The sequence below is a fragment of the Poecilia mexicana genome, unplaced genomic scaffold (genome assembly GCF_051168715.1).
Source record: "Poecilia mexicana isolate PSO_F unplaced genomic scaffold, ASM5116871v1 scaffold_21, whole genome shotgun sequence".
NCBI lineage: Eukaryota > Metazoa > Chordata > Actinopteri > Cyprinodontiformes > Poeciliidae > Poecilia > Poecilia mexicana.
The window spans coordinates 18,335,014-18,348,142 of NW_028263390.1; the positions used below are offsets into that span (position 1 = coordinate 18,335,014).

General features: G+C 39.6%; 1 protein-coding gene across 2 annotated transcripts in view; it reads right to left on the reverse strand.

The window, feature by feature from the left end:
- The window catches only part of sipa1l1 (signal-induced proliferation-associated 1 like 1), a 72,016-nt gene extending 58,887 nt beyond the window's left edge, over positions 1-13,129 (reverse strand). The window contains exon 1 of one of the 2 annotated variants that reach the window (XM_015011170.2): positions 12,769-13,129. The gene's annotated coding sequence lies outside the window, so the exon portion shown is untranslated. The remainder of the gene's footprint in view (positions 1-12,768) is intronic. The other variant, XM_015011168.2, reaches the window with a different exon arrangement.

Consider the following 13,129-nt stretch of genomic DNA (forward strand, 5'->3'; position numbering starts at 1 on the left):
TTAAACCCCAAGGTTTCTGACAACACAACAACTGTGCCGCCATAGCAACAGAGTGCTGGAGGAGCAAAGTCGGCACTGTGGTTTCAAGCTCTGCTTGTTCGGCTGACTACACGTGATCGGTGCGGTCCGTGTAAATCCGTTTGTTGACCTATACTCTAATCCAGATCATATTCTGACGAGCACAGGTGGACACATCAGTCAGCTTGGCTGGCACTCCTTCACCCATGGGCTAAACAACAGAACGCAGCTGGGTTCATCCGATATTATGTAACCCAGCACCACCCCCACAGGCCTTGTTCACACCATCTCTCTCCTCCTACTCCACCTCCCTCTTCTGCACCAATGGCTATTTGAAAGGATAGGTGCATTGAGAGACAAGTGTGCTCAAATTGCTGAAACTTGTGGGGATGTGCAGAGAATAATTGAAAAAGAAAACTTCAAAATGATGCTTGAGCACAAAGGGAGCGCTTATTAAAAATCACGTTATACAAGAACAGGAAAGTGGCTTCTTATTTCCCGCATTTATACACTGTTAGGTTCTCATTATATATCCAGATTTAAACTCTGCACACTGCTGATAAGTACATTAAACCATTATTATTTTTAATACTGATTCTGCCATTATCCTAAAAAAACTATTTTGTTACCAAGCAATAGTACCCAAAAGTGGAATAGCACCAGTTGCCTGGCAACATTTCCTTATTGAATCTCATGTCAGGAAGCAATGGTGCTTTGAGCAACTACCCTCTAGATACTTTTCTCATCTCTGGTACAGACTGTGATGTTCAACTACAATCATCCTATTCAAGTCATCATAGAACCTATTATAGCTTTAGTGACTGTATGATTTCTAACACATGCACAAACTTCATTTGCAAAGCTATTCAATACATTTCTTTATGGAAGGAAAGTAATTATTCTTTGCACCCTGCATGTCAGTGGTAAGACTACAAAACACAGACGTTATGACATGTAAGTTGAAGTGAGTACGTTCATTGTTACATTGCTTCAAAAGAAGCTTTTTCTGATCAAATGCATGCAGAGATGTTAAAGGGCTCCCGAGAGTCGTTTCATTAAAAACCACCCGGTGGGGCCTCAATGAATAAGCTTTCCCTTCCACAAAAGTCTGCCGTCATTAGAAAGTACCACCAAGTCAACAACTGACGAGGCAGTTAATGAAAACCATCAACATCCACAAGCTACTCATCAAGCCTTTCTCTCCGCCACGGATGAGACCCGATGGATTAGCTGGGAGCTGTCAGAAGGCTACTAAAATGGATCAAAGCGCTATGAGGTAAATCTGCTCCAATGACCGTTTGAGGCATCAACGGCACGGAGCGGCCCACTCGGTCTGGGTGATTAAGTAGCATACCATGATGACAGGGTGAGATCTATAGGAGGCAGGTGCAACAAGGAGGGAAGATTTTTGGAATGCAATGAAACAATACTAAGAAAATGACCGTTTTGACAAAGAGCTGTGTCAAAAACTCAAATTTCCTACTGTTCAAAGTCATACACTGTTATCAGTTCAACATCATGGAAACAAACAACTTTGTTTTCTTTCTACAACCTCGACTAATAAGGGAACACAAAATGGCAGCAAGTCAGACCATGTGGGAGACCAACTGAAAATATGAAATTTTGTTGAGCGGATTATCATTGTAAAAGGTGCTGTTAGCTGCTATGATTGGACCCTAATCAGAATATGTGCACCTTATTATCCTACAGCAGCAAAAAGTGGAAATCTGGAATATTTTCTGGTTATTTTTAGGCAGTTTTTTTTCTTGTCTTAAATGTAAGCGAATGTTTCCAGTGGATATATTAGTCACATATAATATAAAGGCTGGAATATATCACATATATTGTAAAAGACTGTTTATAATGTAGTTCGAGTGTCAGAAATTCACATTTTGCATGCAAATAAGATACTCTATTTATTTGTTAGACTAAATGTACTACAGTGGTAAGCGACCATAACCGCTATGCGAGATCCCTTCTAAAAACATTCTTACATTCAACAGTACAACCACAAAATATACCTGAATATACATTAATATGCACAGTGGAAACCATCGTAGCACTACCGCAGATGCCAACATCTTTGGTCTTCCTCATTGCCACTCTTGGAAGTACTGATAATCAGTGCACTCTTACTTGCAAACGTCAGCCAATAGTGTGTCAAACAGCACCACATTCAGGTATTTCAGCTTCTAAAGGGCCATTTTCTTCCAAATAATCTCCCCTTTGAAACACAAAGAAAAATCTGCTTACAGGTGAATCTGAATACCTGTAAGCAGGAATAAGCAGGGATTCACTGAATTTCCCAAAGTATTAAAGGTCACAAAGAAATCTGAAGAATTGCAATGATAGATAAGAGAGTAAAATGTTTATTTGTTGCCACTGATATCAAATTCTAGCATGCAAATTGCTATAAAAATGTGTCATGTTAAAAACTAATATTTGATTTGATATAACTACAAGAAACTACTAATCTGTGTTAATGTGAGATTTATTTAAAAAATAAATAATATAACTACATATTACTGTAGTATCTGTAACTGGACAGGAATTTATGAGCATTAGTAGGTGGTGCAGCTACAAATTAGTTGTTTTCCTAACCGAAAAACCAAGCAGAAGCAAAACTCTGAGCCAAAAAGGGGGGAAAAGGCCAAACGTAACTGAAATATAGACCTGGGGTTTCTAAAGTCCAGCAATCCAAAAGGGCTGCCCTTTGTTTTTGCCTGTATTAACATACAAATTAAGGAAGTTTTTACGATCAAAGCAAAAGTTCACGTTCTCACCTACTGAAAGGTCACCACAGTTAGGACAGCAGGTGGAGGTCGTTTCTCTGCTGCATTAGTCTTTGAAACCAAACGCTTCAAATCGCACTTGTTCAAACAATCATCAACTAGTTCAGTAAATATTTTAGGAACCTTTCTAAACCAGGAAGTAAATGTACAACTCTGTGGTGGAGACAGGTACCCTTTAAGAAGGAGCAGGGTGGGATGTGGGGCACACAGATTTCATTGTTTTACAGCTTGCTGAGCTTCAACAGAGATGAAAACGGTGAGGTCATCTCCATTGTGTACACACAACACCATCACACATTCCTCTGTGTGTGAATGCAAACCTGAGGCTCAGCTGAAAATGAGATGAAATGAATCTAGTAAATGAATGATGCCACATAACATTTGCACTTTAAAAAGCCCTGAAATATGAAACATAACAGCAGCAAACAAGGACATTTCCCTACAAGTCAAAATATTCTTTCTTGGAAAGAAAGCTGAAAGGTTGCAACAAATCAGTGCAAAATATTATACAGTTACTGAGCATCTATTTCCTGTTTTAGTTTCCGTTTCCCTCACCTGCAAGCCAGATGTTGTAAACCTTTTTTTTTGTTTTAACCCCGAGTTTGTCTGCAGGTTAAACCTATCAAGTTTTATTATCTGTACTAAAGTAGGTTTGTCTGTTTGTTTAAAATTTACAATCAAAAGTGAAACAAAAACCCCAATCCTGTTGAAATTTATCTGCAATTTCAAGTATGATAACATTACCATTTTAATTGAACTAACCACAGTTAAAGGGTAGATTACCAGTAATAGCTCAGGTGTTTTTCTGCGGCGCTGCCAGAACAAAAAATATTTTAAATATTTTTCTTTTAAATATGAAATAAAAGTAATGTGTTCCGTTTCTAAATAAAATATTACATATTTTTAAAATCATTCAAAAACACTCAGTGTTGTGCCAAACATTCACATTAAACAGTTTAATGCCAACCTCTTTGGCTATTGATATATTGAATTATTTTTCATTCACTACATAATTACACACATTTTAGGTTAATAAATATGGTTTAAGTGTGACAAAAATGCAATTCAGAAAAATAGAAAATGGGAAATAAAACAAGATGCTATAGAGCCTCATCATTAAAACTTACTAAAATCACTTAAAATATGAAAAGGTTTCAGAAAATCTGACTGATCCACAGGAGTTATGGTTTTTATTTTTGCTATAGAGAAAAATCATTTTATCTGTCATGAACTGTCATGAAAACTTTACCAAAATAAAAAGAAATCCTAGCTTCAAAGTTTTGGTTTTTCACCTGATGGGAGATTGAAACATCCCGACCAACAGAACAGTTCTGGCTTCCTGCAGCCTGGAATGCAAGAGCCATAAAAGCAGTGAGAGGCAGATTGACCGCTCTCAGCAGGATCCCTCAGTGTGCTCATGGATCTGCAAAGCAGGAAGACTGGTGAAGGTTCAGCCAAAAGCTGTTGCAGCTCCCAGTAAATCAAACGGGATTTATGCGTTTTATGAACCATGGCACAAAGCAGGACCTCCTTGGAACTGGCAAATCCAAGCAAGATGTCTTCAATTATTAGGCTCTCTCGTCGTTGAATGATGTTCTGCTCACAAAACGATGCCTTCAGTGTGCAACCAGCCTCGCCTTTCAGCCGGCATTCTGAAAATAATACCTGCCACATGTGATTTGGTAAAGTGTAGACAGTCACTTTACAAAAAAAAAGAGTGCAGTCTTTACCCAACATTCCTGGACAAATTAGTTTACATAGGGGCTCTTTTCTGAAAGTTAAAAAATCTGCAACTTCTTATCTATGCATAAACTAAACGTCACAAAAGTAAGTTGGATTTGAAAGCATATTTGCAAAGTAATCAAATGTGTTTTATCAGAGGCCAACAAAAGTTTTCGGTTTCTTTCAAAAGACGAGAAGCTAACTATAGTTGACGTTTCATCAAGTAAAAAGGACGTCTGGGGCTCTAGAAGAACGTGTAGGTATTCAGGGATGTCGATAATTTCCTGTTGAGATTACAGGAAAAGATTAAGAACTCTATCCCAGCTCTAGTAATTAAATAAAGCTAGTCGACTGAAGCACGAAAGTAAAAAGGTTTACTTCAAAGCTGTTCCTCGGATGGTGAGCGTTTGCCAGCAGCAGAGAGTTCTTGTTTTGACAGATGTATAAAGCAACAACCCACACTCCTGTGTAAAATCTTTGATCCAGTCTCCTAACCCTCCCCAAGCGACATCACCAGAAACCTCAACTAGCCACAAGATTATCCGTTTGGTTTGTTGAGTCTTAGTGAGGCGGGGAGAACAGCCCAGGGGGAAAACTCAAGAGTTACATTTGATGTCAATTACCAGATATGTAATCAATCAGCTTCAAGGCTGGAATAAAGTTAAGACCTCCATGTGTCACCTCTGTATGCGGAGAACGTCTGCACTGTGTGGCATGACGGAAGAAGACAGGATCCATTTTCTCCTGGTTTGTTTCAGTTGTCATTTTTCCCACTCAGAGTTTGCAATCTTTCCCACAAAGACAGATAATACTTCACGGCAGCCCAGGGACGTTTTAAGGGATGCTTTTTCCCCTTTCAGTCACACTCATGTCCCTGTCAGCTGCCGTGCTGCTCCTTGTCCCCTCTGCCACTCAGTAGACAAACTGCTGAAGTCAGCTGCCACTTTTTCTTGGTGTAGCTCTCTGTGTTTTGATCTTGAAGCATGGGTGTGATGTCCTCCTTGGGTGCTTATAGCGCCAGCCGGAGAAACTTTCACCCACAGAAAGGCTTGACGGTATGTTTAAAGTAAAAAACAAAAGGCGTGAAAACATTTTCCACAAAGTCTCTAGATCTAGCAACAAGTGTTTGCAAACTGCAATATTTTCCAGAAATAGATGCACTTTAATTCAGTTTGTGTGCAGAGGATAGGCTAATTTTATCTCCACGTGTGTGAGAAAGTGAATGTTTGCTTTAAAAATTAAACATCATACTATGAGACCTAACTTTAGCAGCCACTACCCGTCTTTCTCTCTCCCCTCAATCATCAATATATAAACTAGTACAGTGACCTGAGGACAAGCAGGGAATCAAACCAGCAGAGCAAACAGTTGCCAGTTTTTTTCAAAAGGAAGACAGATTTAAAAAAAGTGGTGATTTTTGTCAGTATATATTTGGAATGACACCGAGCGATATTGTTTTGTTGCTCAGGTCCGAGGATGGCTGCATTGGTTGCGTGTCAAAAGAGAAGAGTACGCTGCTGCATTTTACCCTTGCACTGACTTGCTTGGCATTTGCACAGAAATCAAACTTAAAATATATTAATTTAATTTTATATACGTTGCCTTTTCAAAAGGCTGCCGTTTTATTTTTATAACTGCAGGCTGCGTTTTACTGCACTCTGTTTGTTGCTCAGATAAGGGGCACGATATGCACGTTCCGTTTTGTAGGTTTTTTTTCAATCACACTTAAAGGTGATTATTTACAAGGTGCGATCGTTGTTATGCAAACTGCATTTGGGAGCAGATTTTTCGAGTTCCAAAAGGAAAAAATTACCGTCTTTCCCTGTCGAATTTTCAAAACAAAAATTACATCAAAAGTCTGATTTGTTTATTGCATTTATTTAATTTTATCAATGCAACGGAACATGATACATTAATATTGTGATAGAAGTTTAACTTAAAGCACCATCGTACAACAGAGTAGTCACGTGGTGTGTCATTCCCTCCAGGACGCACTGCATGGAAAATAAACATTTAATCATGAATACTCATTATGTACACTTAGTCCTTTTGATAGTAGGCCAATATAGACACTTAAAGCCTTCATTATAAGCCTTATGTAAGGCTTTTAATTTTTGCAGCTCCAGACAGATTTGTTTTTGTTCTTTTGGTCCAATATGGATCTTTCAACATTTTGTGTTAAATTGAACAAACAGGGGAAAAAAAGCATAATGTTTTACATTTGACCTGGAAAGGGCTAATTATGAGAAAATTGGTCAGGTTCAATTACTGCTCAACTGATTGGTCCTATGCTTATTATTAAAACTACTCTTGAAAATACTTCCTTGAGCCCAAATTTGTTTATCTATGTGGTAAAAAGTAAGTACACCCTCTTTCAGCTCTGAAATTGGAAATATCTGGAAAACTAAATATTCTCAACAGGTCTGCGAATTAAGTAAATAAACTAGGGCTGTTGTAAACGAATATTTTAGTAATCGAGTAATCTATCGATTATTCTTACGATTAATCGAGTAATCGGATAAAAAAAATGATAAAATGAAATATTGGTAAATCTGGCATAATACCGGTGTTACTATCAGATATCAATATCAGTCCAATTTTTCATATTTGAGCATCCCTAACAGTTGCTTTTTTGTAGTTTAGAAAACTAACCTGTAACAATAATAGCTCACTTTCTAAGTTAACCAGAAGAAAAGTTATAGAAAAATCTGAAATTATATTGAATTTAATAACAAAGAGGCAGGCTCACAAATATGCTTATAAAAAAATGTCTACAATCCAGCTTTTAGTTTATGTATTCATCTTCAGTGAGTTTAATAGATTAGTTAAACTCACCTTGCCACCTAACCTGTCACGCTTTGGGTTTGAAAATACGGGAAATGTCGCCTGGAGTGGGAGGAGAGGGCGAATGAACGAACATGGGGTGGAGGGGAGGAAATAGACCAGCGGACTGACGAACCGTTAGACCGGGGGACGAACACGGGGGGAAGCAATACGGGATATTTACGACACCTTCACTGGTCACACTCAGAAACTCATCTACCAGCCATGTACGATGCGCTCCGCCACCCGTTTCTTCAGACCGGGATATGAAATTTATTGTGCGGTTCGTCGGTAAAGCTACATTTACACGGTAAGCATCAGCTACTCAGCCGCCCGCCCTGTTCAGTCTATCCGCTCACCTCAGCGCTCTTCCCGCCGTTCGCTTTCAACCAGCAGCCCCGGAGGAGAAATGCTGCCGTACTCCAGGCATTCCCCAGTCATGTTAAGGATGCTTATTGGTTCCCCAAAAACGATAAAAAGTCGGGCATTATCATCAATCAATAAAATCCCCACGGGCCAATCTTGAAGATTGGACTTTATGCCGCTGAGACTTAGCTTTTGTCAACAACTCAGGCGGAAGTGAGAGCTCCGCGCAACGCAAATGAAGTCCCGGCCGGAACACGGTGCGCTAACTAATAAAACATAAATTAACGAAGCTTCGAGGCAGGTAAATTTTCCTCGAGGAATTTTAGTAATCGAGGTACTCGAATCATTCGAGGAATCGTTTCAGCCCTAAAATAAACCTTTGAGGAACAAAAGCAAGATTAAAATAATGTAGCATTTAATATTTTAACGAAAGGGGGAAAAAAGTGGGGGGGGGAAACAAAGCTAACAAATGCACTGTCAGGTATTATTTTTCTTAACATACATTTCTGCTCATTTGCACCAATGCCGATATTTAAAATAAAAAAATATCCCTATGATTCCCAGACCTTCTAGAGAGACATTAGCAATTAACAGTCCCAAACGGGTGAGAACAGCACTTCTTTCACAAATACCATCACACACAGCCAACAGTAGCAACATCCTTTTAGTCATACACCACGACAGAAATTTGAAGCTCTCTGCTTGGAAACAGATGGCGAGACAGTTGGTAGGAATTTCAACAACGTTCCCTGGCTTGCTAGAAGTTGAGCTTTACGGTTTTTGTCCTCAGTTGTGTTCTTCCTATGTCATAACCGAGTCAGAGAGGAGATCCCAGGAAAACAATCGGTGCCACTAAATCAATACATAAACCTCAAACCTTGACCTTCAACACATTGCAGATATTCTCATATGAAGAGTTTTAATATTGAGTAAAAATATCAAACCTCAGGAACCAAAACGAGCTCCTCAAACACCTGCTTTTTAAATCCAGCACTAATCCAAAGTTAGATCCCCACAATTAGCTCACTGTAGAAACCATTATTAAGTTATTGCTCAGCCTAAATTATACATCTTGTAGCAATAGAAGGAAACCTTGGCCAGCAATGAATCTACATTTAACTTTTAAAAGCTTTTTCCAGTTTTTCTTGATATGCTCCATTAGATTTTGGTATGACAAACAAGGTTTCCCCCAGAAAACTTGCTAAGCCAGGTGTTTGGATGCTAGGGCAGTCATTCACCCAGCGACCCATGTTTTTGAGTTAAAAAATGTTTAAAGTTGACAGAAATTTTTAAAATATCACTTGATAATCATATGTTACTGAAAGATAGGAACACCTAAACACCAACTATAAAGTCTTAAAAAATGCAAACATTTTAAAAAGACGAATAAGTACACAATGCTTAGCCTGGTGGGGGCACAAGTAAAGCCTGGTAGCCCGCCAGGCTTATAAAACACAGAGGGAAACCCTGACATATCTCAAAGGCTCATTTGTAATAACTAAACATTAAAGTGCTGTTTTGCTGTAAATATGTCCTACTCTTGTTGCCTCAGGCATCTCCATCTGCACAATATGTTCCCTCTGTTTGCTTCTGCCTGGATTAGCCTGTGCTTTCATTGTTTCATGATGTTCTTAAGAGTTTTTCCTCATCCATCACAACTGAAACCGGCAGTTGTTTGATAATCCATCACTTCTATCCACTATAATCCACTTTCAATTGTAATTAAGGAATTATTTAACTGGACGTACAAAAAAATGGGAATGGTAAAGAGGTCCAACATCAGGTAAATTTCGCTTTTATGGGTTCACTTCTTACTTGAATTGGGTTCAAGTAAGTGCTTACCGCTTTCTCTATTTCCAGCAGCAATGAAAGCCGTTGTCAAAGCCTCAACAGGGCTTCAGTGCCATCCTTTCCAAAACGCTATGGATCAAAGAGATATGCAATTTCACATATCAGAGAAAACACTGCAAGGGTTGTTTGCTGCGAGAAAACGAAGAGCAGGGCTTCCACTTCAAAAGATCACACAGACAAAGCAATCTGAGCAAAGCTACATCCATGTCTTTATATAAACTCCTTTGTTTACGTTTTGAAACATTTAATATTTATGTTAGAATTTGCAATCTGACCAAAGCGGTTTGTTCGAGCGAGTAATATGAACCGGTTAGTCGTTTTACTGTGATAAATGGGCTAAAAAAAACTATTTATTTATGCATTGTAGGCCCAGTTAATATATCAGCTTTAAAGGTTTCTACCCTCTTCCTTTTATCCTTATGTCGGAGTTTATATGAAATTACCTGAAATTTTGTGGTTGATTTCATGAAAATTAACCAATAATTTCATATTTGAAAACAAATTCCTCTCTTTAGCCATCCATCAATCAGAATAAAGATGTTTATATAGATAACCAGATATTGGAATCAGATGAGTCTTAATAGATCAGAATTCAACAGGTCAAATGATTTTCTTTGTTAAAATGCATTCAAAACCCTCCCACCAGTCTATAAATCAATCACTCAACAGTAAGTACATTTTAAAGTGAAACTAATTTGACCAAAGAATAAATATGAATTTTTCAATCAAGAACTACAACATTTTCTTTCTTCTTTTACATGCATTATTCCTTGGAAGAAAAGAAAATCCATAACCAGCAGGAAGAAACTGGTACTAGCCAAGAAAACCCTGACCAGGCCATCACCAAACAAACCCTCTTCTTCTATGTTTTCTCCAAACTTCTGGGACAGATGTCATATGTGACAAGTAGAAATCTGTCTACCAGTTCCGATTATCAAAATTCAGAATAAAGAGAACAAGTTGGAAGTTCAAAAGTGTACAAACAATATACACCCAAAAGATGAGTGCAGTCCGGCCAAAATGACTGATGAGAAAGTTTATGAAACGGAGAGAAAAAGGGGGTGAAACAAGGTGAAAGTTGTGGGTAGAAATGATGAGAATGTCAGAGTCCTGGCATGCCTTCCCTAAGAGGAAGAAAGCGAGACTTGAGAAAAAGACATTGGCAGAGATAGAAAAAGGGAGGGAGGGACCGTAGGTGGTAGAGATGGAGGAAAGAGCAACAGAACTAAAACAGTAACCGCGTGGGAGGTCATAAACAGGTGAAACCCCATTACCAGCCACTGTTAGTGATGCATTGCATGTGTGTAATAAAAGCTTCAGCTGCAGACTTGGCTTACTGAAAGGTCCTCTTTTTCTTTTTTCTTTTCCTGAAGAAACATTTGTAAGATTCTCCACATGCACAGCCAAATACCTCGTCCTCTCCAGCACGAAATCAGAAGCATACGGCATCTGAAACTAAACATACGGCATCTGAAACTAAACTCAAAGATTTGGCTTTTGAGAAATAACCAAGGTCCTGAGAGATTAAAATGAGATCCTCTCCTGTGCTTAAAATAAAGAGCGCTCAAACCTTTTTAGAGGAAGGTTTCAGCCATCTCCAACAGCCTAATCAAGGAACATTAGCAGATAATTCAGATATTCTACATCACCAGGCCTTTAAATAATCTTTTAACTGTCCATCAAAAGCCCTGATACTTCTCTCTTTTCCGTTTTCCCACCTCCTCCTTTATTCGCCAGCTCCATGTGTGACAGAACATGCGCGCCTCCACCTACACAAGCAATTTCAGCAGCCTACTTAATATTGTAAATGCGACACAGCCCGCAGATCGGCTCAGCCTAGGTATTCACCGACTCTCGCCAGGCAGAGCTGATGGCATCAAATCTTTAACAGCTAATGTGTAAAAATGTCTCGATTTCATGCAGAAAATTCTGCAATGCCACAAACCAAATGCATTCCAGGACAAAAAAAAAGAAAGAAAGAAAGAAAGAAAGAAAGAAAGAAAGAAAGAAAGAAAGAAAGAAAGCGTTGGCAATGCTGCAGCTGTGCTTTAAGTTGAAAATTATACCCTTTCCGATTGCCCACAGAACAGAGATGTCATCTTTTTTGACATGCTCATTTAGAAGTTGTCAAAAGAAGGAAGCAGAATGCCGCTGCTGTGCATGCTGGCCCCCTGAAGGGCCGGAGCTGGTAGCCTGAGGGAAGACTCCACAGGTGGACAGGGCAATAATAACAAAAGAAAGAGCATCTGTGGGGGGTCCATTTACAATGAACATTCCTGGCAGGATGCCATCAAAGCAGAGAAGAGGCAAACTTCTGCAAATCCAGAACATTTGTAAATTACTGTTTGACCAACACAGTTAATTTCTGTTAAATAACTGCGTCGTGAAAGCTTCTACTCAACCCTCTATTGTGGCATTTACCATAGCACTTTTCAAATCTGTCTAAACAGACCGCCATTTTGATTAATGATATAGGTCTTGACAGTGACCAACACTGAATGAAACAAGTTGCTGCAATTGCCATGCAAATTCGTCACAGATTAAGCACGACTAATCACACTTTCCAGGAATTTATCTCGCAAGAGCTCACGTTTGCGTCCCTGTCAAATTGCAACGCAGTTTAGCACCTTACAAGACTCCAGCAATGTCCCCTTATGATAACCTGAGAGGCTTGGTGCGCACATTTGCATAAGCTTTGCTCAAAGTCCCAAATGAAAGAGACAATCAGCGACATGGAGACCAGACAGGAAACCCACGGCAGCGGTTGCGATTTGCCGTCGCAAATTGCGCTGCAGTCACGGAATGACTTAAACAAACAATTACCATTATCTCTATCAGTTTTGCACCATTTCCTGTCTCCTTTGGGAGCTAGGGTGAATCGCCTTCATTTTCAGAAGTGCTGTGCGTTAGGATGATGGACCTGGAAAGGGACCGAAAGCTTCTCACCGCATAAAGGGCGCAATAAATCAGAGAAATTAAGCTAATTGCTTTAGACCTTAGCTAACATGCACGACCACAGGCACGCGGAGTTACCTGACCGTTAGCTCAACTTTTCTGTTTAGTTTTATCCTCCAGCTGCCACCTTAAATTGCTGCATGAGTCGGTTCTAAATACAAGAAACGCTGACAACATAAGGTTTCCTGTGGCGTTTGTGTGTCAACTTGAAGACCCAACAGAGCCGTGAGCATACACTTACCTTTATTCATTTCCACCTTGTCTGCCTCCTTGGGAAGAAGGGGAGGGGGCGGAACGCCGCTCTCGCTGGTCAATAACGGGAATAAATAAACCGCGTCTGTAATGTCTGATATGTTTAACAGAAGAGCAGAAATCCTGAGGGAATTCTGCACCTCTTTATCTGCCGCTCCGTGCGCTTCCCCAACCGCCTCGGTTTGTTCAAATCAGAAGTTCATCCAAAGTTACAGCGGTTCGCTCCGCCTCGCCACGACGATGAGGTCACCGCCTCTCCCCCCCTGACGTAATCTCGCGATACGCGTCAACGGCTCCGTGTTTCTCATTGAAGGCATTGTGTGCTCTCGCGATATGACTGTGAATGGACG